The sequence below is a fragment of the Palaemon carinicauda genome, chromosome 3, assembly GCF_036898095.1.
Source record: "Palaemon carinicauda isolate YSFRI2023 chromosome 3, ASM3689809v2, whole genome shotgun sequence".
NCBI classification, from domain to species: Eukaryota; Metazoa; Arthropoda; class Malacostraca; order Decapoda; family Palaemonidae; genus Palaemon; species Palaemon carinicauda.
The window spans coordinates 176,349,123-176,373,655 of NC_090727.1; the positions used below are offsets into that span (position 1 = coordinate 176,349,123).

A 24,533-nucleotide genomic window follows, 5' to 3' on the forward strand; every position below is an offset into this window, starting at 1 on the left:
ATCTTTAAGCAGTGCACGATATTGAAGTGGCTCCTCCAAAATTCACGCAAAGTTAAGATGGTGCTTTGCGTGACATTAAAGCACTGCTTAAATAAGTGCTTGGTGTACAGCTTCTTAGAATTAGAGATGACTTGCTGGTCCATGGGCTGGAGGATAGGGGTGGTATTCGGTGGAAGATACAACACCTTGATGAATTTGTATTCGTTGATGATATCATCTTCGAGTCCGAGGGGTGAGCGGGTGCATTGTCCAAACAAAGCAAGCACTTCAAAAGCAAATTCCTCTCCTGAAGATACTTCTTGACAGCAGGGCTGAAAACTACGTTTACCCATTCAACAAAGATATGCCTAGTAACCCAAGCCTTAGAATTAGAACACCATAGAACATGTAGCAGGTCTTTATTAATTCTATGTGCTTTAAATGCCCTAGGGTTTTCGGAATGGTAAACTAACAAAGGCTTAATTTTGCAGTCCCCACTGGCGTTGGCACAAAGCGCAAGAGTCAACCGATCCTTCATTGGCTTATGTCCAGGCATTTTCTTCTCTTCAGCGGTAATGTACGTTCGACTAGGCATCTTTTTCCAAAACAGACCGGTTTCATCACAGTTGAAAACCTGCTGCTCTACGTAACCTTCCTCCGCCACGATGCTTTCAAACTTTTTAACAAAGTCTTTAGCAGCCTTAGTGTCTGAACTTGAAGCTTCTCCATGACGAACAACTGAGTGAATCCCGGTCCGTTTCCTAAATTTCTCGAACCAACTTCGAGACGCCTTGAATTCCTCCGTCGTAGGATCGGCTGAACTCTCCCCCGCATCCCCCCGAGAGCGCGCCGCCTTCAAGTCACTGTAGATAGCGCTGGCCTTCTCACATATGATCGTTTCCGTGATCGTATCGCCAACAATCTCCTTGTCTTTGATCCATATAAACAAAAGTCGTTCCATCTCTTCAAGGGTAGGGCTACGACGTTTAGAAATAATCGTGATCCCCTTCGAAGGTTTCACTGATTTAATGGCTGACTTCTGTTTTATGATCGTCGAGATCGCAGACATATTCCGGCCATATTGTTTAGCCAGATCGCTAACACGTACACCTCACTTATGCTTTTCTATGATTTCCTGCTTTAATTCTAATGAAAGCATAGACTTCCTCTTTTTCTCACCACTGCTACTACTTCCTGAACCGAAACTAAGCTTTTTAGGACCCATGATTACGGAACACAGAAAACAACACGTGAAAAGACAAGATAAAAAACTGTTAAAACTGAGCGAATAGAGGACAACCACACGATGCGCACGCGATGAGAGGACTGATCAAGGTGACGCTCGATTGGCGTCCCTCCGATGTGCTGCTGTCTAGCGGGGTCAACAACAAACTACGCTGCACGTTTTCGAGAAAATTCCACGGGTAAGCGTATTGTTTACGTCGTGTGTTGGAGCAACACTTCGTATGATGAGACAGAAATTTGGTCGAATTTTACTTCGTATGTTGGAAAATTCGTATGTTGGGACAATCATATGTAGAGGTTCCACTGTATTTTGTAATTTTCATTTATGGGATTACTTATGACTTTATTTATTATTGACAAGATAAATTCAAATTACTCTTTAAAAGTCCAATAAAGTAGATATACATTCATTCGAAGAATAATGCCTTTTTCAGTTTTTACGATAACTTGCTCTTTATACAAAATCACAAGGAACTGGAGGAAGGATTAACTATATTTACATGTTACTGTAAAATTTAAATTAATTGTGTGATTAATTTCCCTTTGTGCAAAAAATCATCCGTAGAAAGGAAAATTATTTTTTTAGAATAAGATATAAATGGAAGGATTCTACTTTGTACATTTTTCATTTTTTCATGGCGATAACAAGCTAAACTTTCATAAAGGGAAAGGTAAATGGTATAAAGAACACAGGGGAATAATGCTTCTCATAGAAATTAAATACTTCGTCATATACAAAGTCATGCTATCAACTTTATTACTCGTTTATGCATGAAAGTTATGTTACATTTATTCATTATGAGGCCAATTCCAACCAGTGTCATAGCTCGCGCTTTTTCAAAGATTTGCTATTTACCAACAACAATTTGTTTTGAAATTATAAAGATAACGCTCGACAGTAAAATTGTTCAATAAAAACAGAAGGGATTAATATGTTGAAAAAAATATAATAAATAAGATTAAACATTTAGGTATATTACACACACATATATATATATATATATATATATATATATATATATATATGTGTGTGTGTGTGTGTGTATATATATATATATATATATATATATATATATATATATATATATATATATATATATATATATATATATATTGTTTATGTGTGTGAGGGCATATGTATGTGCGTATTTTTTGGTTGGGCCCCCTAAAATTTTTAATACTTTATACATAAAAAAAATTAAAAGATATAAAAAAGAAGTAAGAAAAGTAGTTCGTGTCAGCATTATGTTCTTATTATAAAACCAGTGAAATTAAGTGGGTATTTAATTTATCTTTTATTTTTTCTCTATATAAAAATATTCACAACAACAACAACAACAAAATGTATTGTTCCGCACTTTCATTTTTCATTACTCTGCTGGTTGTTGTTGGAGAGGGACTGGGAAAAAAAGAATAGACCTCTGTTTCCTATACGTTCGGTAATTGGACATTCCATGTTTCCAAAAGGTTGGTGCGGTTAATTTTGATATCAGATCCGGTATATTATAGTTACTTCGCATTTTTGTATTTGAAATAGTTAGGCGATATGAAGTTTGCATGTTGGTAATCAATTTGGAGTAGGCAGTCATTTTACAAATGGTAAAACTTGGTTAGTCAATATATAGGTACTACGTAAATCTTAATTTAGTGTATTGTGAATATTTTTATTTTGATAGGCTAAACAACTTTCAATCCACCCAGAAGTCTCGGGTATACTTAATTCTTCACCAATGAATTTGGAGGTAGCTATTAACTAGATCAGGTATTCCCAAACCACTGATATTAGCGTGGTCGCTCCAGTCACATTCTATAGCTAAACTATGTTGACAAAAGTTTCCATAATACTTTTACTTTTACGGGCTTATTTCTCGTCCTCCATCAGACAATAAAGTCTTTTCAGGCGGGCCTTGATGTGAAAATAATTTCTTTCCAGTTAATATTTTGCTCTGTATCTTATCAGTTATTTCGCTAGCATTTGTATTCAGGCTCAATAGTTTCCAGGTCACTGTTATAACACTTTCTAAAAAGATAAGTTTTCAGGTTTTTCTTATAATCTACATATAATTTAAAATTAACATGTCACCTTTCATGATTTATATATAGGCTAGCCTACAGATAAACTTTATTATAATAAAAAAAAAATTGATGAATCATAATGATTGATGTCTTTAACTTATTTTCATTTGACGCCTAGGTTAGAAATATTAGGTCAAAATATGAAAATTTTCTTGCCAACACCTAATCATATTATATAAGCTGTCGAATATTTTGGAATTTTGACCTCCATATTTTTAGATCTTTTTAAAAATGTAAAGTAACCATGACGTAATTTAGGAAAACCACCCTTAAATACCACAACTCCCAGATTATGGGGTCGGCGGGTGGAAAGCTAGGAATTTGGGGGATCAGGTCACCTCGTAATCAAGTCACTTCGTACCATAGTCACCTCGTACCAATATAGCCTGGTATTCCAGGCTGTCGTGTAGTATATATGAGGTTAGGTCATCGAATTTTTGTATGGCAAATTACTTGCCCACCTGCCTAACGCAACATGTACCACTTGTCTGGACAGAGAAGCAATGATATATTGTTTAATTGCAAGGGAAGCAAATTTCCCTCATTATTTTATATTTTCATGTCAAGTTTCGACTCAATATTCATGATGCTGGTGCATGCCAGTTATGCTTGGGTAATAGTTTACAACACCACACTCTCCATTTACTCCAAATTAATGCAATCCTGCAGTTTTCATCTTCTTGCACAGTAATTAGGTAGTTATTTAAATTCTGGGAAAGCAATAATTAGCAAGATATGTTGGGGAAGGGGTTGTAAAAAGAAAATAACTATGTTTCCTCACTAAACGACTCGGAACTGACATGTCAACAAAGTCAACCAAACAGAATTCGTGATGCCAGCGTACATAAACAGAACTCTGTGATGCCAGCGTACATTTGATATACTGTATATTCAAAATATGCCTAGTTAAGAATGGACTAATTACTCAAAAGTGTCCATAAAATATGCAATTTACAAATAGTGACACTTTTGAGTAATCACTCAATTTTTGATCATGTATATTTTGAATATACAGTATATCAAATGTACGCTGGCATCACAATATTCTGTTTATGTACGCTGGCATCACGAATCCTGTTTCGTTGACTTTGTTGACATGTCAGTTCCAAGTCGTTTGGTGAGGAAACCGAACTATTTTCTTTTTATAACCCCTTCCCCCTTCCTCAACATATTTTGCTAATTATTGCTTAACCAGAATTTAAATAACCACCTAATTACTGTGCAAGAAGATGAAAACTGCATTATTGCATTATTTTGGAGTAAATGGAGAGCGTGGTGTTGTAAACTATTACCTATGCTTGTAATAATCCTTTCACACCAGCTTTCGGAAAACCTTGTACATGCTTGGACAGGAAGTTTTGGCTGTCTGTGGCCATCCGAACTGGAATCCAAAATGGCACGTTTTCAGCCCGATGCTCTTTGTGACTTTACGTGGTGGTAATTTGGGTTTCACACTGGATTTCGTACAACACCGTACATGCTCGGACAGGAAATTATGGCTGTCCGCAGCCATCCGAACTGGGGTCCAAGTTGCTATGTATTCAGTCCAATATTGTGTGGTGGTATGGGCCTTTCTGAAATATTAATCATGTTCAATTTTTGCCTGCTGACTGGCTCGCACAGTCTGGCATGTTGTCAGTTCGAAATCGTGCATAATCAGTCGGAAATTGTACGTATTCATGTCCTAGATCATTGCGTAACCACTCTGAACTCATCCGAGGATGTACACAGTTGATTTTATTTATCTCATGGTTCAGCTTTCTTCTTCCATACAAGCATCACTGGTTTGTCAACTCTCCACCACCCTACGTACTGTTCCGCAGTGAACTTGCCTTGACCATGTCAGGTTGTTAGTATTTTTCTTCTTTTTTTTTTATTTCTTTATGAACTCTGTCCACGTACGGCCATGTGCTGGCATCCGCAGCCATACGGTCAGTGTGAGATTACTTAGCCATCTAGTGAGAAACCACTATAAACGAGATTTCACGCAGGATCTCTTACAATCTCGTACAGGCTTGGACGGGAAATTTTGCTGTCCGCTGCCATCCGAACTTGAGTCCGAGATGCTACGCATTCAGTCAGATGTTGTAGGGGATAATTACGGGCCTTTCCAAGGCTGTCCAAAGTTGATTTCTGAAAAATTAAATGGTTTAATTTTGGCTGTAGACTGAATCGCAGAGTCTGGTGCATAGTCAGTCCAAAATTGTGCGTAATCAGTACGCATCCATCCACAATGTGAGATCACTGAATAATCACTCTGAATTCCTCCGAGGTTGTACGCAGTGGAATTAATTCATTTCAACGATCAACTTCCTCTTTAAGGGAGTTCAAGGAAGCCATGGAATACGATCCTGACGAGATAGGATCTTAGCAAGGAGTAAATCCATAGATGTAAAGTACTCTTTAAATTGATTTTAACATTTTACATTTAAGACTAAATATTTCACATTTCAACGTATAGTGATTTTCACATTCTTCATAAATCGTAGTGATTGTTGCATCACTACAGTATTGCAATAAACCTTTTATGATATTTTCTGGATCAAAATGTATATAAATTGTAGGTATCCATAAATCACGATCAATTTTGATGTGTATGCCTAGGGTGCAAAGGCAAAAGTCCAAATGATGCGTTGTGATATTCAGCAAGCCCTATTATAAGAATTTGTTGCCATGCAAAGTTTTACGCAGCTGTGTGCAGCAGCCAGGTTTCATCTACAGTGGAATTTTGCAGTTTATCTGCCGACAGTCCATTGTCTATCCACAACGGTACTTCATCAATCATAACATGCAAGAACTCTATGCTGACCACTTGTAGTATACAACAACCCTTCAAAGTGCCTCCACAGCCCTACTATATAAGCATGCAACTGTTACGGCCATGTGTGTGCCCAGTACGTAGTCTGTGCGTCACCGGCATGCCAACTTTCTACCACCCTAAGTACTTTTCTGCTAAATTCTTTATATATTTCTTTCTTTTCATTTTTTTTTCATTTAACTAGGCCCACATGCAGCTGTGTTCTGGCATTCACAGTCGTTCTCAGTTTTACAGTCAGTGTAAGATCACTCCACAATCAGGTGTGAAACCCCATTGGCTCGTACCCGTAACCTTGTACCGCTGTACGGCAAGTACAATATTTTGTTTGTTGACATTCAGTGCTAATTCACAAATGTGTACCTCATACAAATATGATATAGGATCAACTCTAAGTTCTAATAGATATGCTTACTAAAATAAAAGCCATTTTCTGTGGTATTAATAAGGTACCTGCTTGTAGCAGTCATCTGCATTGCAATTTGAGTACAAAGTGACTTAGGGCAAAAGGACTAGGGTATGAAGTGACATGGAAGCATTTAGGGTAGGGTTGAAAGGTTTAAAAGAAACTCGTGAGTGTCTGAGGCAAGAGACAGGGCAATATCCTAGAGACCGATCATATACATATGGTCGTGACTTGAGCCTCCTTTCCACCCAAACTACAACTAAGGAGGGTTAGGCAATGGCAGCTCATGACAATGCAGATAGACCTATAGGCTCTTCAGCTCTCAAGATTGTAAGGTTGTATTTTCCAAATTGGATGCAATAGGGATAAGTATGTTATATATCAATGATAACTGTATAATTTTATTTCTATGAAAATATGCAAAGCATAAAATTTTTTCTACTCCCTATCTTGTGTTTTATCCATTTCTGGCCATGGATATTAGGTTAAACCACCTGTTCATGAGCTTTATTAACCCTCTACCCTTTATAAGAATAATTATAGGAGATCCCAGTTGGAAACTGACATTTTGGGTGGGGAAACAGAAAACAAGTGATTTGCAGCAATAGTAATGGTCAGGAAAGCACAATAATAATATAACCTTTTGGTAAAATATATGGTTCTTGTAAGTGCCAGGAAATTTGAGTATCATAACTACCTATAATTCATATCACACCCCTCAAATGGTTTTTTCCTCCGCCGTGTCCCGCTTTGCTCGCAAATAAACATGATCTCACTGCTGCTCTTTTCTGGTCCACTGTGGCTTGCTTGCTCACAATTAAACATTATCTCGCTACTGCTCTGTTCTGGCAAGGGGTAGTCTACATAAGAAAACTGTTCACGCCAAGCATATGGTTCATTATTTTAGGGATAATTTTTATTCAGATGAGCAACAATAGCTATATAGTAAATGGAGAGTGTTTTCAATATAATCGTTTAACAACCCATTCGCAGTAACTCCTGTCTCATAATCAGTCTCCCAAAAGTAAACAATGGACTTGGACAATGAAATTGTGTTCACAATTTATTTGATATGTAAGTCGTCATGCCCCAGCCCCCATTAACCATACAGAAAAAAATGCCAAACTAGCCAACACTTGTTCATTTCTTATTACGAATTCCAGTTCCACAAGAAATTAATGTATCACGTAAAAAAAATTTCAACAAAATGTCTGCAACAAAATTCATTGTTTTTATATATGTAATACTGTAAATAATCTACTTTATATATTAATATACATAGAACAATAGGGATGGGTTCTAGCCCAGGCAGTAGGTCCTGACCTTACATTGATAAATATGTTATGATTTATATATCTGGACCACGATTTTGGTTTTGGTATATAACGTAGGCTAGATTAGGAAAGGTCATTACTCAATTTGATTTGTACTTCCGAATGTATTGCTAGGTGGGAGAGGAGATCAGGCTAGCTAGATCAGGTTTGATTGATTTGATGCCAGAATACCTGAAATCAATCAAACCTGACCTAGCTAGCCTGATCTCCTCTCACAACTAGCAATACATTAGAAAATACAAATTAAATTGAGTAATGACCTTAACTAATCTAGCTTATGTTATATACCAAAACTAAAATCGTGGTCCAGATATATAAATCATAACATATTTATAGATAAAATTGTCTCCTCTCCATATCAAACCACTTATGTAAATTACAGGAATAAGTTTAAACTTTATCTAACCTAAAATGCTGGATTCTTGGCGAGTCATACTAAAACTTTCCATCTAAGATAACTTGATATGCTGTGAATGAAATAAAATTATGGTGTTATATCCCAACTTGACATACAACACTGCATAAAAATAAAATTATGGAACTATTTTCTAACAAACTTCAGTATGGTAAAAATTCCTATTCATATCATAGTAAATAGTTTTCAAAGCCGTACTGTACAACTCTGTTATATAGCATACAAAGTTATACAGCTTTACTTGTCAAAACTTTAAGGCACAACTATAAAGATTCATAACATAATACTCAGTAATTCAAGCAAAACAGGAATTTGCTATGACAAATAGGCAAGTTCTGCCCATATTGTTATTTGTTCCTACATATTTAAAAAACTACCTTTCTTTAGAAAAGGGAATGGCCTAAGCAGAGCTGCAATGGTCATTGCAATATCAACAAGGTAGTTAACAAGACACTTGCCTGACAAAAACTTCTCTATTATCTCCGGCTGCAACGAGTATGGATGTACTGTTGCATCCTATCAAATGCTGTTTAATTTTTTCTTTTCTTTAGTTTGAATGGATAATATTGACTTCATAATAATGTAACAAAGCATGGTTGTGAGTGTATATTGGACACTGCATCGGTTCATATCTAATCGGCATTAGATTCACTTCCTATTGGCAAGTGGTATACGGATGTGCTGTGCTTGTCAACCATGCGAGCCATTATTTTCATGATTTTTTTTATCTCCAGATGAGAAACAACAGTTTAGTGGAGTATATGGTTTAGATATGATCAATTACTAAAGTAGATAAAATTACACCGCTTTTGGGTGAATCCTTTGTGATAGCAGTCATGCTGGAACTGAAGTGGAAGGGAGAAAATGGTTGTTGAAAAAAACTTCTTGCAACTTAGGTATAGATATTTGGAAGCTATTAATTTGTTTAGAATGACAGCTTATGGTTATCATACTAAACACCCTGAAAAGCTCCCAAAAGTGATTGCAACAACATATGTGCAGCAACCCACAATCATTCTCCCCAAAGTAGACTATAGACTAAAGGTGCATTCACACGATCGAATAATGTTCGACGGGCAAAATCGTTACCAACTAGCAGTGGAAAGCGAAAAGGCTCGCTGATGACGTCGGAAGCGAGCACCAAGTGGTATACCGCACACTGTCTGTGTTCCCAGCATCGAAACGTCACACACTGTCTGGTGTGGAAGTATACGATGCTGCCAGGCACATGATGAACAAAGTCACTTGGTTACAGGATTTTCAAAGTCCGTCAGTTCACTAGGTCTCAATTGTCCTGTTAACATGGCCAGCAGTATCGCAGTCAAGGAGAAAAGTTGCCACTGGGACAGAAAAGAGACCCTGCTACTAATAGAACTATACTGGCACCATTCCTTTCTTGGCATCTCCTCCTCCTCCTCATAGAGTACAGCAATGATCATACTGCATAGTGCAATTGTTTTTTTTCCTGTGTACTATGGTAGTGATGTACTGCACCAGTCGTCCAAGGCCCCACACTGAATTAAATGCCTGAGTTACCAAAGGACATCACCTTCGAACATTGTCTACCGGTCTATGCCCTGTGAGCAAATTCGAAACGGTGGTAAACACCCTCATCTGGTACCACTGCTTGTTTGCCAGATCCGCTTCTATCGTTTCACCGCTTATGATGTCATCCTGCTTCTCCTGTGATATGGTAACGATTTTGTCCGTCGACCATAGTTCGATCGTGTAAACGCACCTTTAGACAATGAAATGGTCTCCACATTTCAACTGATCAGTACGCATGTTATGCCCCAGCCCCTATTAGTCATAGAGAAAAATGACGAAATAGCCAGCACTGGTCCATTTCTTATAGTGAACTCCAGTTTGGTTAGAAATTATATTACCATATATCTTGTAATTAGTGTGTGTAGATTTAGTACAATGGTGCTGAAAGGAGTAGAAGTGTTGGACATAAGTTACGTCCAATGGCACTTAGGGGTTAATTTTACCTAGGGACCACAGATGTGTGGAACTGAAAATTAATCGAACATAAGTATACATTATATGAATAGAATGGGAAAGTGATTCTAAAGATGATTTTCACTTGACGTATTGTATGATTTTAAAACTAATAAATGGAGTTAGGATTTGTGCATTATGCACTAATAACATTCATAATAACCACTTTTAAATATTAAACTTAGCCGGTGAATATATAAATATCTGACGTTTCCGACGGTCGACAGATTCCAAAAATTCGCGAGCGATCGCCATGAAGGCTGCCGGGTGTGCCCACCAGAGCCGACTATTGGCCAGATACCGCATATACTTCTCAACCAAACCAGTTCTTCTCTGTCGGTGTTAAAGACAACACTGGTTCCGCTCTCGCTAGACCTCGAGTTTTCTACCGAATTGGTGAAGTACTTGGTTTTGGTTTTATTGCTTTCCCCGTGTTGGATTATTCAATACTATCTTCCAAAGAAATGCTTTTGAAAGGAGAGGAAAAGTTTTTGCCCTTGCTTTTTTAATCTCGCTCTGGTTTTTCCATAGAGAAAAGATGGCCGACCCTTCCCTCAGTGTACGGAAGTGTGTTAAAGGCTTTTAGTAATTATTTTATCACTTTATAAATTATTGTTGATATTTATAGATTTACCTCTATATATTTTATATCTCACCCGCCTTTATTAGGCCTCTTCGATTAGCTTTCCATTTATACTAAACACCGAGATAAATTTTATGTTTTTGTTTATAAGCGGCCTTTGCCTATTCTTTGTGGCGGTCCTGACTTGGAAAACGAAGTTAAACAACGTTGAGCCCATTCAACTTTTATTTTTGTCTAGATTGATGAGATGAATATTTTTAGAAAATATTTTAAGAAATTTATTCTTTGAATAGTCTTCGTGCTGTTTTTCAAAGATGAACTAACGTTTGGTTTATTTATGCTACGCAGTTTGCGCTCTATCGTTACGATAGAGAATTAGAGAATCACGGTTTCACTTTGCAGAAAGAGTAAATCGATTTTGACGTTTTGTTCATTCTTCTTTCAAACTGAAGTTTTTTAGATACTAATTTAAAGGAACATGTTAATTTTCTTAGTCCTTTTAGTTTTTTCCTTTAGTCAAATAACCTGTTATTGACGAAGAGTGAGTATGCCATTCTCTTGTGAGTGACAAGAGAGAGAGAGAGAGATAGAGAGAACGATCCGATCTTTATTCTCGTCCCAAGTCTCTGTACAAGGAGTTTGGGAGCGAGTAACGTTGTTCTCGATTCAGATTTTTACTCTCGTCCCGTCTCTGTACGGGGAGAGAGGATAAAACGTTTTAGTTTTTATTCTCATCCCAAGGCACTGTACGGTGAGAGATTGAAAACGTAGTCCTTAGTGAACTAGTTTTAGTCTCATCCCCAGTCACTGATCTTTTTAACTTTATATATTTCCGTTTTATTCGATATATATGTATATGTTTATTGATTTTTGCATGTGTGTTTCATTTTGTACTAATGTGCTTACATTATACGACTTATTTCGCAATTCAAACCTTTTGATTTAAGGGAGAATTGCGTGCTTCAGGTAGAAATCAGCTTTTTCATGTCTAATGTGAAATTATTAAAAAATGCGATATCAGTGAAGAAAGTGTGAAAAACATGTTCAGTGTTGCGGAGGGTTCGTTTGTTCGTGCTTGTCGCTTGCCTAGTCCGAGACCTCTTTCAGGCTCCCCTGCACCAGGGAGAAGGAATGTCGTAGGACCTAAGGGAGTGAGAGGTGTAAACCAACGAACAGACGTTCCCTCAAAGGTATCAAACGTTGCTCGTCAAGCACGTCCTTGCCATAAGACAGGAGAGACGAAGTTTCTCCTCGTCTTCCGATGATTCGTCTCTTTAAAAGCTTTGGCGTAAGGTTTCGAGACGGTTGAAACGTTTATTAGTTCCTTCAGAACAAGTTCAACGTCCTAGCTGTAGTCATCATGTGAGTCCCGTTCATAGCGATGACGTTCATGTACAGATGTTTCTGCCACAGACTCGACGTGACGTTGAGCGGTAGACACCGTAGACACGACGTGACGTCGAGTGTCAGTCACCGTAGTCACGATATAGCATCGATCAGTAGTCACCGCTGTTACTACGTGACGTTTGAACGTCAGCCACCGCAGTCACAGGTTGATCCGAAGTTATGTGTTTTGCAAGATATGCTGTTAAAGCTTTCTTCTTTAATAGAAGCTTACGATCCTGTTCCTGTGCGAAAGGATCCTTTGCTTTTTGTACGTCACGGTTCTGGGATACGTGATTCAGGTCTTCAACCTTCTAAATGAGCTTTGTTACGTCACGCTGAAGTTATCCCTAGTGACAGCTTTGCTGTTAAACGAGATGCGGAGCATAAATCTCATGTAACTTTGATCGCTTTGAACGTCAGTCATCGGCCATACCACGTTGAAAACACCGCTTCTCGTCCGATCAGAGAAGTTGAGCAACGTTGGGTCTGGTCAGTACTTGGATGGGTGACCGCCTGGGAACACCAGATGCTGTTGGCATTCCACTGCAGTCACAGCGTGACGTTGAGCTGCAGACACCGCAGACACGATGTGACGTTGAGCGGTAGACACCGTAGACATGACGTGACGTCGAGGGTCAGTCACCGTAGTCACGATATAGCATCGAACAGCAGTCACCGCTGTTACTATGGGACGTTTGAACGTCAGTTACTTCTGTCACGACGTGTAGTAGAATAACATTCTCTGCAGTCACAACGTGACATCGGCCCTCCAACTTTAACTTCTGTTCATATACAAGTTGATGTAGCCTGTCAGGCTTTTCCTTCACGTCAATCTGAATACAAATCTCCTTCTCGCAAGACTTTAGATTTATCAGATGATGTGCCTTCTGAAGAAGTTGATGACCCCCTTTCAACTAATGTACCTTAGGGGAGTCATTCAGAAGAGGAGTAACCTAGGGTGGTCCAACAATCCCTTGTTTTATAATTATGAATTTCTTTAGTGAAATTTTGTCCTACTCGTTTTGTAACGGCTGCTCCGCCGTCTGAGTTTACTCTTGGCATGACTTTCTTCGACTCCTACATTTACGAAGTCAGTTCTCTCTTGTTCTTTCAAGAGAGCCATGCTCTTACTGGGAGACTGGTTGGAATCCAGGAGAAGTTTAGGAAAGTCTGCTTTTGTTTTTCCTCCTTCTTAATTAGCTTCTCGCTCGAGCGTCTGGTGTGACACAGGAGAAGTTCTCGGTTGGGGAGTACCTGCCTCTGCCCAGGGAGACTTCTTAAGCCTAGTGGACTCTCCTCGTCGTCTAGCCATGAGACGCTCCAAGATTTTATGGTCTGCTTCAGAGCTAGACCATCTCCTGTTAGGAGTTTTTTCAAGCGTTTGAAGTATTTATTTGTTGGATTGGTCCCTGGGAGCCTTAAGTAAGAAGGTCTCTCCAGCTGTCAATGTATTGCTGTACAATTATGTCATGCATGAACAAGGCTATCAGGGATGGCTCCAATGATCTGGCAGCCACGTTCACTGCAGGAGTACTTAAGATGTAAGTGCGCTCAATTTGTTCATTCTCAAGACAAAGTTCACGATGAAGACTACCAAATCTGTCTTGGCAGCAGTAAGGGAAGGCGACTGGATGGTCTCTCTCGACCTTCAGGATGCATACTTCCACATCCCGATTCATCCAAACTTTCAACAACATCTGAGGTTGTGGACGGGAAAGTAGTGTTCCAATTTCGAGCACTGTGCTTCGGCCTCATTCCTGCTCCTCTTGTTTTTACAAGGCTCTTGCAAAATGTAGCAAGCTTTCTACATTTTTTGAGGATTCAGAGCCTCCCTTTATTTTGACGACTGGCTAATCAGGGCCTCGTCATTAAATCGCTGTCTGGAGAGCCTCTAATGGACATTAGACCTAACCAAGGAGCTAGGTCTCATAGTGAACGCAGAGAAGTCGTAACTTACTGTACTCCATCCCAGACTATTCTTTATTTGGGAATGGAGATACAGTGTCGAATTTTTCGGGCCTTTTCGTCTCCCACAAGAATGGAACAAGCTCTGTTAAAAGTCCGTCACTTGCAAGAGAAAAACAGTTGCTCTGTAAGAGTTTGAACGAGCCTCGTGGGAACTCTTTCATCGCTGGAGTAGTTTATCTCTCTGGGGAGACTCAACCTTTGCCCTCTCCAATTTCACCTAAACCATTGGAACAAGGAGAAGGGCTTAGAGAGTATCTCTTTCCCAATCTCCAACTCAGTCTAGACATGTCTGACTTGGTGGGACCGCAACATAAGACTTCGAGAAGGTCTTTCTCTTGCGATCAAGAACCCAATCCATGTGTTGTATTCAGATGCGTTGGATTTGGGTTAGGGAGCTCCACTGGACAGTCTGGAATGCTCAGGTCTTTGGTCCACGGATCAGAAGGAACTCCGTTTAAGGCAAGTAACATCTCTCTTTTGACGAGATTTGTGCAAGGAGAAATGAATGTCTTGGCGGACTGCCTCAGCAGAAGAGGACAAGTCATCTCCATGGAGTGGACGTTGCACAAGACGTGTGCGAGAAGCTATGGATGACATGGGGTCAACCCACCATAGATCTTTTTGCGACTTCACTGACAAAGAGGCTCTCGACTTGCTGCTCTCCAGTTCCAGATTCGGAGGCAGCCCACATAGACGCTTTCCTGCTGGACTGGTCTCACCTGGACGTTTATGCCTTTCCACCGTTCAAGATCCTAAACAAGGTGCTGCAGAAGTTCGCCTCTCACGAAGGGACCAGGTTGACGTTGGTTGCTCCCCTCTGGCCCGCGAGAGAGTGGTTCACAGAGGTACTTCTATGGCTGGTAGACGTTCCAAGAAGTCTGCCGTTGCGGATGGATCTCTTGTGACAGCCTCACGTAAAGAGGTTTCATCAAAGCCTCCCCGCGCTTCGTCTAACTGCCTTCAGACTATCGAAAGACTCTCTTGAGCTTGAGGGTTTTCGAAGGAGGCAGCTAGAGCGATCGCGAGGGCTAGAAGATCCTCTACCATCAGGATCTATCAGTCGAAATGGGAGGTATTTAGAGACTGGTGCAAGTCCTCCTCTATTTCCTCTTCCAGTGCATCTGTAGCGCAGATTGCGGATTTTCTGCTTTATCTGAGAAACGGTCATGAAGTTAGAGCGATAGCAACTTCAGTAGCGTTTAAGCGCTCCCTCTCTGCATCCACCATTAAAGGCTACAGAAGCATGTTAGCTTCTGTTTTCAGGCATAGGGGTTTGGATCTTTCTAATAACAAAGATCTCCAAGACCTGCTTAAGTCTTTCAAGACTTCCAAGGAGCGTCATTTTTCGACTCCTGCTTCGAACTTGGACGTGGTCCTACAGTTCCTTATGTCAGACAGGTTTGAACAATTAAATTCAGCCTCCCTGAAGGATCTTACCCTCAAGACACTTTTTTTGGTGAGCTTGGCTTCGGCTAAAAGGGTTAGTGAGATACATGCTTTTAGCAAGAACATCGGCTTCTCCGCTAATAAAGCAGTATGTGCTCTTCAACTTGGTTTATTGGCCAAGAATGAACTTCCGTCTCGTCCTTGGCCTAAATCATTTTAAATCCCCAGTCTTTCTGAGATTGTGGGGAATGAAGTGGAAAGAGTGCTGTGCCCCGTTAGAGCTCTTAAATTTTATTTATCCAGAACTAAACCGCTACAAGGTTGTTCAGAGGCTTTATGGTGCTCCGTTAAAAAGCCCTCTTTGCCCATGTCTAAGAATGCGTTGTCTTATTAGACTTTTGATTCGGGAGGCACACTCTCATTTAAGTGAGAAGGATCGTAATTTACTTAGAGTCAAGGCTCATGAAGTTAGAGCGATAGCAACTTCAGTAGCGTTTAAGCAAAATAGATCCATTAAAAGTATTATGGACGCGACCTTTTGGAGAAGCAAGTCGGTATTCGCTTCATATTACTTGAAAGATGTCCAGACTCTTTATGAGGACTGCTACACACTGGGACCATTCGTAGCAGCAAGTGCAGTAGTGGGTGAAGGCTCTACCACTACATTCCCGTAACCCAATATCCTTTTAATCTACTCTTGAAATTTTTAATCTTGTTTTGGGTTGTACGGGAGACTAAGAAGTCTTTCGCAATCTTTTTGATTTGGCGGGTGGTCAAAATATTGTTTCTTGAGAGTGCCCAGATTAAGGGTATTGATGAGGTCCTGTTATAGTGGTGTTCACCCTGGATATAGCAGCTCCTGGGAGTCTTTCAGCATCCTAAGAGGATCGCTGGGCTTCGTGAGGATAGTGGACTAATGAGGCAGAGTAATCATCAGAGTCAGCTTCCTTACCAGGTACCTATACTTAAGTTTGTTTTTTGAATATTTGTCAAAAACTCTTGAGCATATACGCCTTTATTGTTTTAATACTGGTCTCTACCCACCACCATGGGTGTGAATCAGCTATTTTTATATTCACCGGCTAAGTTTAATATTTAAAAATGATATTTTCATGGGTCCCCATGGGTGGAGCTTCTAGAGAGAATTCTGATGAATGAATGCTCAGATCTGTTGTCTGAAAACTGACTTTTGTTTACCTAATCTATATTTATCTGACCTTCCCAATGGTTCAGCATGAAACTTAAATGGCAAAGAACATTGTAAATTGCCAAGTCTACCTTCTAGTTTGTACCATTGATCTATGTGTGGTCCTTCATGGTGTGAGCTTTATTTTATGATGGGGTTTAACTCTGAAGTACCATGCAAAGTTCTGATGCATGTATATCTGGAGAAAAGAAAATATATATTTATCATCAGGTAACCAACTTTCTCAGAGGGTTTTTACAGAGAGACACTAGTGATGCATGACACTCACTTTCCTAAGGGTGACATTGAGGCATTGATGGAAGGGGAGCCCTGTGTGTTGAGACACCTGCATTCACCACTTGGTATTTATCAAGGATCTGGCCCTTCAAGGGTGATAGAAGCTAAGACATAATTAGTGGTAATCCAGTCTGGCTAATTTTAGGAAGGCCTTGCCCTGGCTTCCTCAAAATCCCAGCAAAGACCACTGGCAGCTTTTTCATTCGGATGATTTTGGGCTTTGCTCCTAACATTCTCCCCTCTTGCAGGCGCACCCAGGAAGGGTGTTGGGAGGCAGAAGCTGGTAAGCAGCTTTGAGGTAGGCAGTCCATGTCTCCATCTCGTCAGTAACGTTGGTTGGAAATGGCTTAGCACCTACTCTTTGATCTCTCTCCCCTCCCCTACTCCATCCTCAGTCAATATTCATTCCATTTCTACCTTCCAAGTTCCATACGTATATGTTGACAAGTGAAACTATTCTTTATTCTTATGCTGGAAGTTATACAGTATGTGGCTGTTCTCCAGTTCTCTCCTGTTGACTTTTTCAAGAAATTGTTGTATGGAGGAAAAATTCATAAGTCTCCCAATTGAACTAGTACATTTTCAGATAGTATTCACTTGGGACTTTGTTCCATACAAAACCTCCAGAGGTGGAGACTTCATCCCCTTGGTCTTAGCATAGCTGGAGAGGGGGCTTGGACACGATCATAAGTATATACTGTATAGTCAGTCTCTAGAGTATTGTCACTGTCCCTTGTCCTTGCCATTCATGATCGACCGTTAAACCTTTGGGACTCAAAGTGCATTACAGTCTTTCAGTCCTCTCAACAGTGCTTCCTATTTCCCTGTGATGTTCAAATGAGTTTCTGCTTGTTCCTTCAATGAATGCTCTTTCTTTCCAAGATCAAGACTCCTCGCTCTTCTTACAATATGAGAATTATGACTCTGGAGAATCTGATCTAATGCATAACCAAAGGACAGAGTACAGGGAATGCTGATCAACTGAGAAATCGTCCTCGGTTTTCATATCAGCAAATTTAGTTTGGTAGTGATGATGTTGTAGGAAGGTCCTTGTTCTTGTAACGCCATTCGCCTCAAGCAGGAGAGAATAATGGTTCTCATCCAACGAAAAATACCTTTTTGATTTGCTAAGCAAAGGAAGAACCTGCTTTGACTGTTAAGGCTGTTGCACAGGTTGCTGGTAAACAGTTCCACTAACCCGTCGTCGTGGGTAGATGCAATATTATTGAAGAGATGTATAAATAAACATAAAAAACTTATCATTTCCAAGATTGCCTACACTGAGAAGAACTTCACTTATTTTTGGTCAAAGATGCCATCATCATAGTTACTGTAGTCAGCAATTTGGGAACAAATCAAACCCCGACAAAGTGTCTGCAGCCGAGAAAATCAGCTAATGTTTGGTCAAAGATGTCATCACCTTAATTACTGTTGTCAGCATTTTGAAGAAAAATTAAGCCTTGAGGAAAACCTGTATGAAAAATGTCATCACAGTCGCCTCATGCCACGCTTTTGTTATCGCACATTGAGGGTCATATTGCATCAGAAAATTTGTTTCAGAAGCTTCTATGGCCTGGCCAAAGACATTTTTATGAAAACCAATCAGGATCGAGTATATAAAAAAAATCCCTTAATGGAAATGATGATTCCCTATCATAATTAGCTCTTCCCATATATTGGTATATAAGCTTCTAGAAGAGACTGTCTAAAGAAGATAGGAACAATGTCTGTCTGGACGAGATTAGAACAAGATAAGACCAGAAGTCGGAAGAAGACTGTCTAAAGAAGATAGGAACAATGTCTGTCTGGACGAGATTAGAACAAGATAAGACCAGAAGTCGGACAGAGATAGATTCTGATCTTCCCTTAAAACGACAAAAGCCTACCTCCAAAATTTTGTCATCCTTGAGATGAAGAAAAGAATTGAATCAGCTAGCTCTCCCTATTTGTGATGATAGGTAGCCAAAACGGCTTCTGCCTTCCATTTTACACTTTCTCTTAATTCTTGGAGAAAACATTTGTTGTCCCATCTTGAAGTCACTCCTCTGATGTCTTTTGAGTCCGAAGTTATCATGCCAGTTTCTTCTGAACTCCAGCCAACCTTCTGCGACGGTCTCAACCCTAAAGCCTCCTTACCAGTATTATCTATAGTGAGAAGAAATTCAGCTAGTGTTTAGCAAAAGATGTCATCATCTTAGTTACTATAGTCGGCATTTTGAGGACAAATTAAACCACGATGAAGTATCTGCAGCCGAGAAATTCATCTAATGTTTGATCAATGATGTCATCACCTTAATTGCTGTTGGAAGCATTTTGAAGACAAATCAAGCCTTGAGGAAAACCTACCTAAAGAAAATTACATCGCAGTCATCTCGTGCCACACTTTCATTATGGCACATAAGGAGGTTCATAATGCATCAAGAAAATTGCTCTAGAAGCTTTTATGGGATGTCCGAAGTAGACATTTTTAATGAAGCTAATCAGGATCAAGTATATCAAAAAAGTCCTAAAATGAAATTTATGATTGCTTATCATAATTAGCTCTACCCATATATTGGTATATAAGCTTCCAGAAGAGACTGTGTAAAGTAGATAGGAACAATGTATGGACGAGATTAGAACAAGATAAGACCAGGAGTCGGACAGAGCCAGATTCTGACCTTCCCTTCAGATGACAAACACCTATCTACAAAAGTTTGTCATTTCTGAGATGAAGAGAAGAATTGAAGTAGCCAGCTCTCCCAGTTTGTGATGATAAGTAGCCAAAACAGTGCCTGCCTTCCACGTTACACTTTCACTGAATTCTTGGAGAAAACATTTGTTGTCCCATCTTGAGGCCACTCCTGTGATGTCTTTGAGTCCAAAGTTATCATGTCAGCTTTACCTGAACACCAGCCACTCTTCTGTGACGTTCTCAAGCCTAAAGCCTTCTTGCCTGTATTATCTCAGCAGCTGCAAAAGACTACAACATTCCAGTAAGCATTGCTCTACTTTCCTGACTATTTGACCCTATCTATTAAAAATTGATTGCTTTGCTTTGGCATTAAAAGTAAAAGAAGCAGAAACATTAAGTTTGTGAATAAACATAGTTTTTTTTTTTTACGGTTTTTTTTATATTAATTTCCCAGATTTCAATTGCTGTTGTCAAATCCTTTTTGTTTTAAGCTAAAAAGAATTTGTAACAATTTTGAAATAACATCCATCCCCATAAGCCTGGCAAGGATATGGAATGTGTTTCTCTGGAAGCCACTCATGTCTGCCTGAGAAGAATAATAGAGCTAAAGCTGTAACTGATTCCCCTGGGTTTGATTAAGCAGTGTGGGATCCTGGTTTGTCAGATGTAACGGACATACTGCTTCAGAAAACTTTCCCTATGATGACCAGCACCTTTCAGGTAAAGGTCAACCAATTCCATCCAGATCATCTTGGGGATGATCTGTGGGGGTCCAAATTCTAGTATTTTCCGGATATGCTAGCTGTTTGCGTAGGTTCCTGGAAAGACATGTCTTGACCAGTAGTTGTCTCTTGGATTCACCTTCAGAGTTTCTCCTATCCATGAAGATTCTACACAAATGAAGAAATTCTTTCATTCTGCTTCAAGAGGTATAGTGTATGTCTGTTTGTACCACTCGTAATGATGGTTGTCATACGTGGTACACACACAGATTTGATTTAGTTTCAAGAAAAATAAGTGAGCCAGCAGATATTTGGTTACTTAAAGTTATGGATTAGATTACTATTTTTATGTACTTTTCATTTATAAAAGTAATGTAAATTGAGGTAAATTCAGATACTTTGCAAGCTGTAAACTTGTGATATAGTCTATTAATATCAGCGGATAGGTAACATTGATTTTTTAAAGGTCTTTGATATAAAAGCGAAATTGACATGACAAATTTGCCTATTTGGTTATGCAATTGGTAGAAAAAAAATTAATTTACATAATTGGTTTTTCTTTTCAGATGAACAGTGAGTTATGGGAGACTTGAACATTGATGGTTTATAACTTTCCTGCTCTCCACCGAGAGCATGGAATCTGTAGAAACCAGCTATGAATTTTAAAGGTAAGGCTAATGAGAACCTTTTTATGAATAGAACTTACCTGGCAGTTATATATATATATAGCTGAGTCTCCGACTGCGGCAGAATTTAATCGAAAATCGCGGCAACCGCCTTGTGGTGGTTGTGTGGTTAGATGGTTAACAACCCTTACAGGGTGGTACTTGGAATCATTCCCGTTTTCTGTTCCTCATATTATCTCTGCCGGCCGGATCGACAACATCGTTGGTCCGCCTTTCAGAGTTTTTTCGGATCGCTTTCCCTTCATCGCCTTTTTGTACTTCGTTTTTGGTGAAGTACACTGTGTTGGGATTTGGCAATCGTGTTGTTTTTGTTTTTTTGTCTTTTTTCCTTTATTATCATGAGTGAGAAAATTCATTATCGTATTTGTGCGAATGATATTTGCAAGGTGAGGTTGCCGAAAGTTTCGGTGGACCCTCACACTATCTGTATGGGTTGCAGGGGGTTTGAATGTGCTTTAGATAATAAGTGCAAGGAATGCGATGTTTTAAGTGATGATGATTGGTTAGCTATGAAGCGCTATGTGCGCAAACTTGAGATTGATAGAGTTAGAAGAGCTAAATCAAAGTCAAAGTCTGCTAGTGAGCCTAGCTTAGATTTATCTATTGACCCTTTGCTTGTAACCCCTTTGGAAGGTATTCCTTCCCCAAATGTAGTGACTCCTGCCCCTTCTACAGGATCTGTGCCTACGGATGACCCTGGGTATGCTAAATTAGCTGCTGAATTGGAGGCCATTAAAGCACAGTTGGAGGCCGTTAAAGGTAAGGGTGTAGGTGAAATTAGTGCTTGTGAAAGTGCAGTGGAGGTGGCGACTGATCGAATCTGTCGTACCACTAGGTCTAGACCTCTACCAAGCTCCCAGGACCAAGGGAGAAGGTACGTCGAAAGCCGAAAGGGGGTGAGAGGTGCTTATCCTCGGTCAGTCGTCGCCTCAGACAGTCTTGTTGTGATCTCCCAGGCTGCTTTTGACCGCCGTAGGAAAGGCGTGTCGGATACGTTTGTGTCTTCGCCTGATCGTTCTCCCAGACGTAATTGGCGTTACGAATTAAGACCAATGAAGAGAGGGTGGAACCAGGACGTGCAGTCTCGCTCTCCCTCTCCTGGTTCGAGTAGCAGAGACCCTGATCCTTCGGAAGACGATTTCGATGTTCCTGTTAAAAGGGCGAAACAGAGAGTCCTTAGCCCAGTTAATCCTGGTAGACTCCCTACTTCTTCTGCTCTTCGGCACCGCGAGAGCCAGCGGAGGCTGCTAAAGCTTTCATGGTTGTTATGCAGGAACAACTTTCATCGTTAGTTAAAGCTTTCAGCCACCCTTCTCAATCCGTTAGACGTAAGGACGTCTCTTTGCCTGTTAAGAGATCTTCTTCTAAGAGAGATTTTAGTATCTCTCCCAAGAAACCTCTGCGCACTTCGTCGGCCGTACGACAACGCACACCCTCTTCATCGGCACGCTGCCAGGAATTTCCTTCCCCCCTCTCCCGGCGCCAGGACGATACTGCCTCTCGTTCTCGGCGCCGTGACGATTCCGTTTCCCTTTCGAAACGCCTGGACGTTACTGCCTCGTTTCTTAGGAAACAGGATGAATGCAGTCTGCATTTTCAAGGCGAAGGCAGCCTGCATCTTCAGGACGCTTCCGTTTCTCGTCATCGTGACGATTCTGCCTCGTCATCGTGACGATACCGCTTTTCGTCATCGTGACGATACCGCTTTTCGTCATCGTGATGATACTGCTTCTCGCCGACTGGATGTTAGCGGCGCTCGGCGCCAGGATTCAAACAGCTCTCGCTGCCAGACTGCTGGCAGCCCAACTCTTCGGAATGTTATCCTTGAGCAGGACCTCGAAGATATTTCGGAAGAGGAAGAAAAACCTGCCGACTCTTCTAGTGATTACAAGGTTCTTTCTCGCTCTCTTTTGGAACTTTATGGGGAGGAATTTCAACCTTCGGCCCCTCGTTCTCCTCAGTCTCAATTTACCAGGAAGAAAGCTACTAAGTCTTCGGCCTTCATCAAAATGAAATTTTCAATTTCGGCCAGGAAAGCTCTCGCTAAAGTGGATGATTGGATGAAGGAACGGAGACAAGCTGTCAAGACCACCTTTTCTTTTCCACCGTCTCGGCTCGCTTCCATGGCCGGTATGTGGTATGAGACAGGGGAACCTTTGGGGTTAGGAGTGCCTTCCTCCTCCCAAGGTGACTTCTCGGCTCTTGTGGACTCGGCAAGAAGGCATGCTTTAAACTCTGCCAAGGTGATGTGGTCCATGTCGGAGCTTGATCACCTCGTCAAGGGAATTTTCAGGGTTTTCGAGGTTTTCAGCTTCCTGGACTGGTCTCTCGGGACTCTGGCCAGGAAGTCTGAACTCCTGGAAGACACGAAGGACCTGACGAGTATCATGTCCTGCATGGACAAAGCTATAAGGGATGGAGCTAATGAATTGGCTTCCCTTTTCTCAGCAGGGGTCTTAAAGAAGAGGGCCCTTTTGTGCTCCTTCACCTCTAGATCTGTGACTGTTGCCCAGAAGTCGGAGCTACTTTACGCCCCTTTTTCACGTCATCTTTTTCCTGAAGCTCTGGTCAGAGATATCTCCCTTTCTCTGTCTCAGAAGGCTACTCAGGACCTTTTGTCTCGGTCGGCTAGAAAGACCTTACCTGTTGCTCCTGCTCCTCTGAAGAAGGAGGAGAAGTAGTTTCAACAGCCCTTTTGGGGCAGGATCTCCTCGAGAGCAGATTTTAGGGGGAGAAGACAAGAGTCAGGGCCAAGGACCAGCAGGGGTGCGTTTAGGCCCCGGTCCAAAAATGGAGGTGGAAGTCCTCCAGACACCAGGAGGGGCAAGACTGTCTCGTTTTTGGCAGTCTTGGAAAAGGAGAGGGGCGGACACCTGGTCCCTCTCTGTCGTCAAGGAAGGTTACAAGATCCCCTTTTTAAAGAAACCACCTCTCAGACTCTCCCCTAGCCTTAGTGGCTCAGTACACCGACGCGGGGAAACGAGAGGCTCTTCTGGAGCTAGTCGACCAGAGGTTGGTCAAGGGAGCAATAGAGCCAGTTCAAGACCTCGCCTCCCCAGGCTTTTACAATCGCATGTTTCTGGTTCCCAAGAACTCGGGTGGATGGAGACCAGTCCTAGATGTCAGCTCTCTGAACGCCTTCGTGGAGAAAACAAAGTTCTCCATGGAGACGACTCAGTCAGTGCTGGCTGCAGTTCGTCCAGGAGACTGGATGGTTTCTCTCGACCTGCAGGACGCTTATTTTCACGTCCCCTTTCATCCGTCTTCGAGGAGATATCTGAGGTTTGTGTTCCAGGGCAAGTGCTTCCAGTTCAGGGCACTTTGCTTCGGTCTTAGCACAGCTCCCCAAGTTTTCACCAGACTAATGGCGAATG

At 40.8% G+C, this 24,533-nt stretch overlaps 1 long non-coding RNA gene and 1 other non-coding gene across 2 annotated transcripts in view; both read left to right on the forward strand.

The window, feature by feature from the left end:
• The first annotated feature begins 2,602 nt into the window (after positions 1–2,602).
• LOC137638114 (uncharacterized) overlaps positions 2,603–24,533 on the forward strand; it is a 31,273-nt gene continuing 9,342 nt past the window's right edge. The window contains exons 1-2 of the long non-coding RNA XR_011043853.1: positions 2,603–2,691; positions 21,040–21,141. This is a non-coding gene — a long non-coding RNA (uncharacterized lncRNA). The remainder of the gene's footprint in view (positions 2,692–21,039; positions 21,142–24,533) is intronic.
• LOC137638913 (5S ribosomal RNA) lies at positions 12,660–12,778 on the forward strand. The gene has a single exon (XR_011044203.1). It is a non-coding gene; the product is annotated as a 5S ribosomal RNA (ribosomal RNA).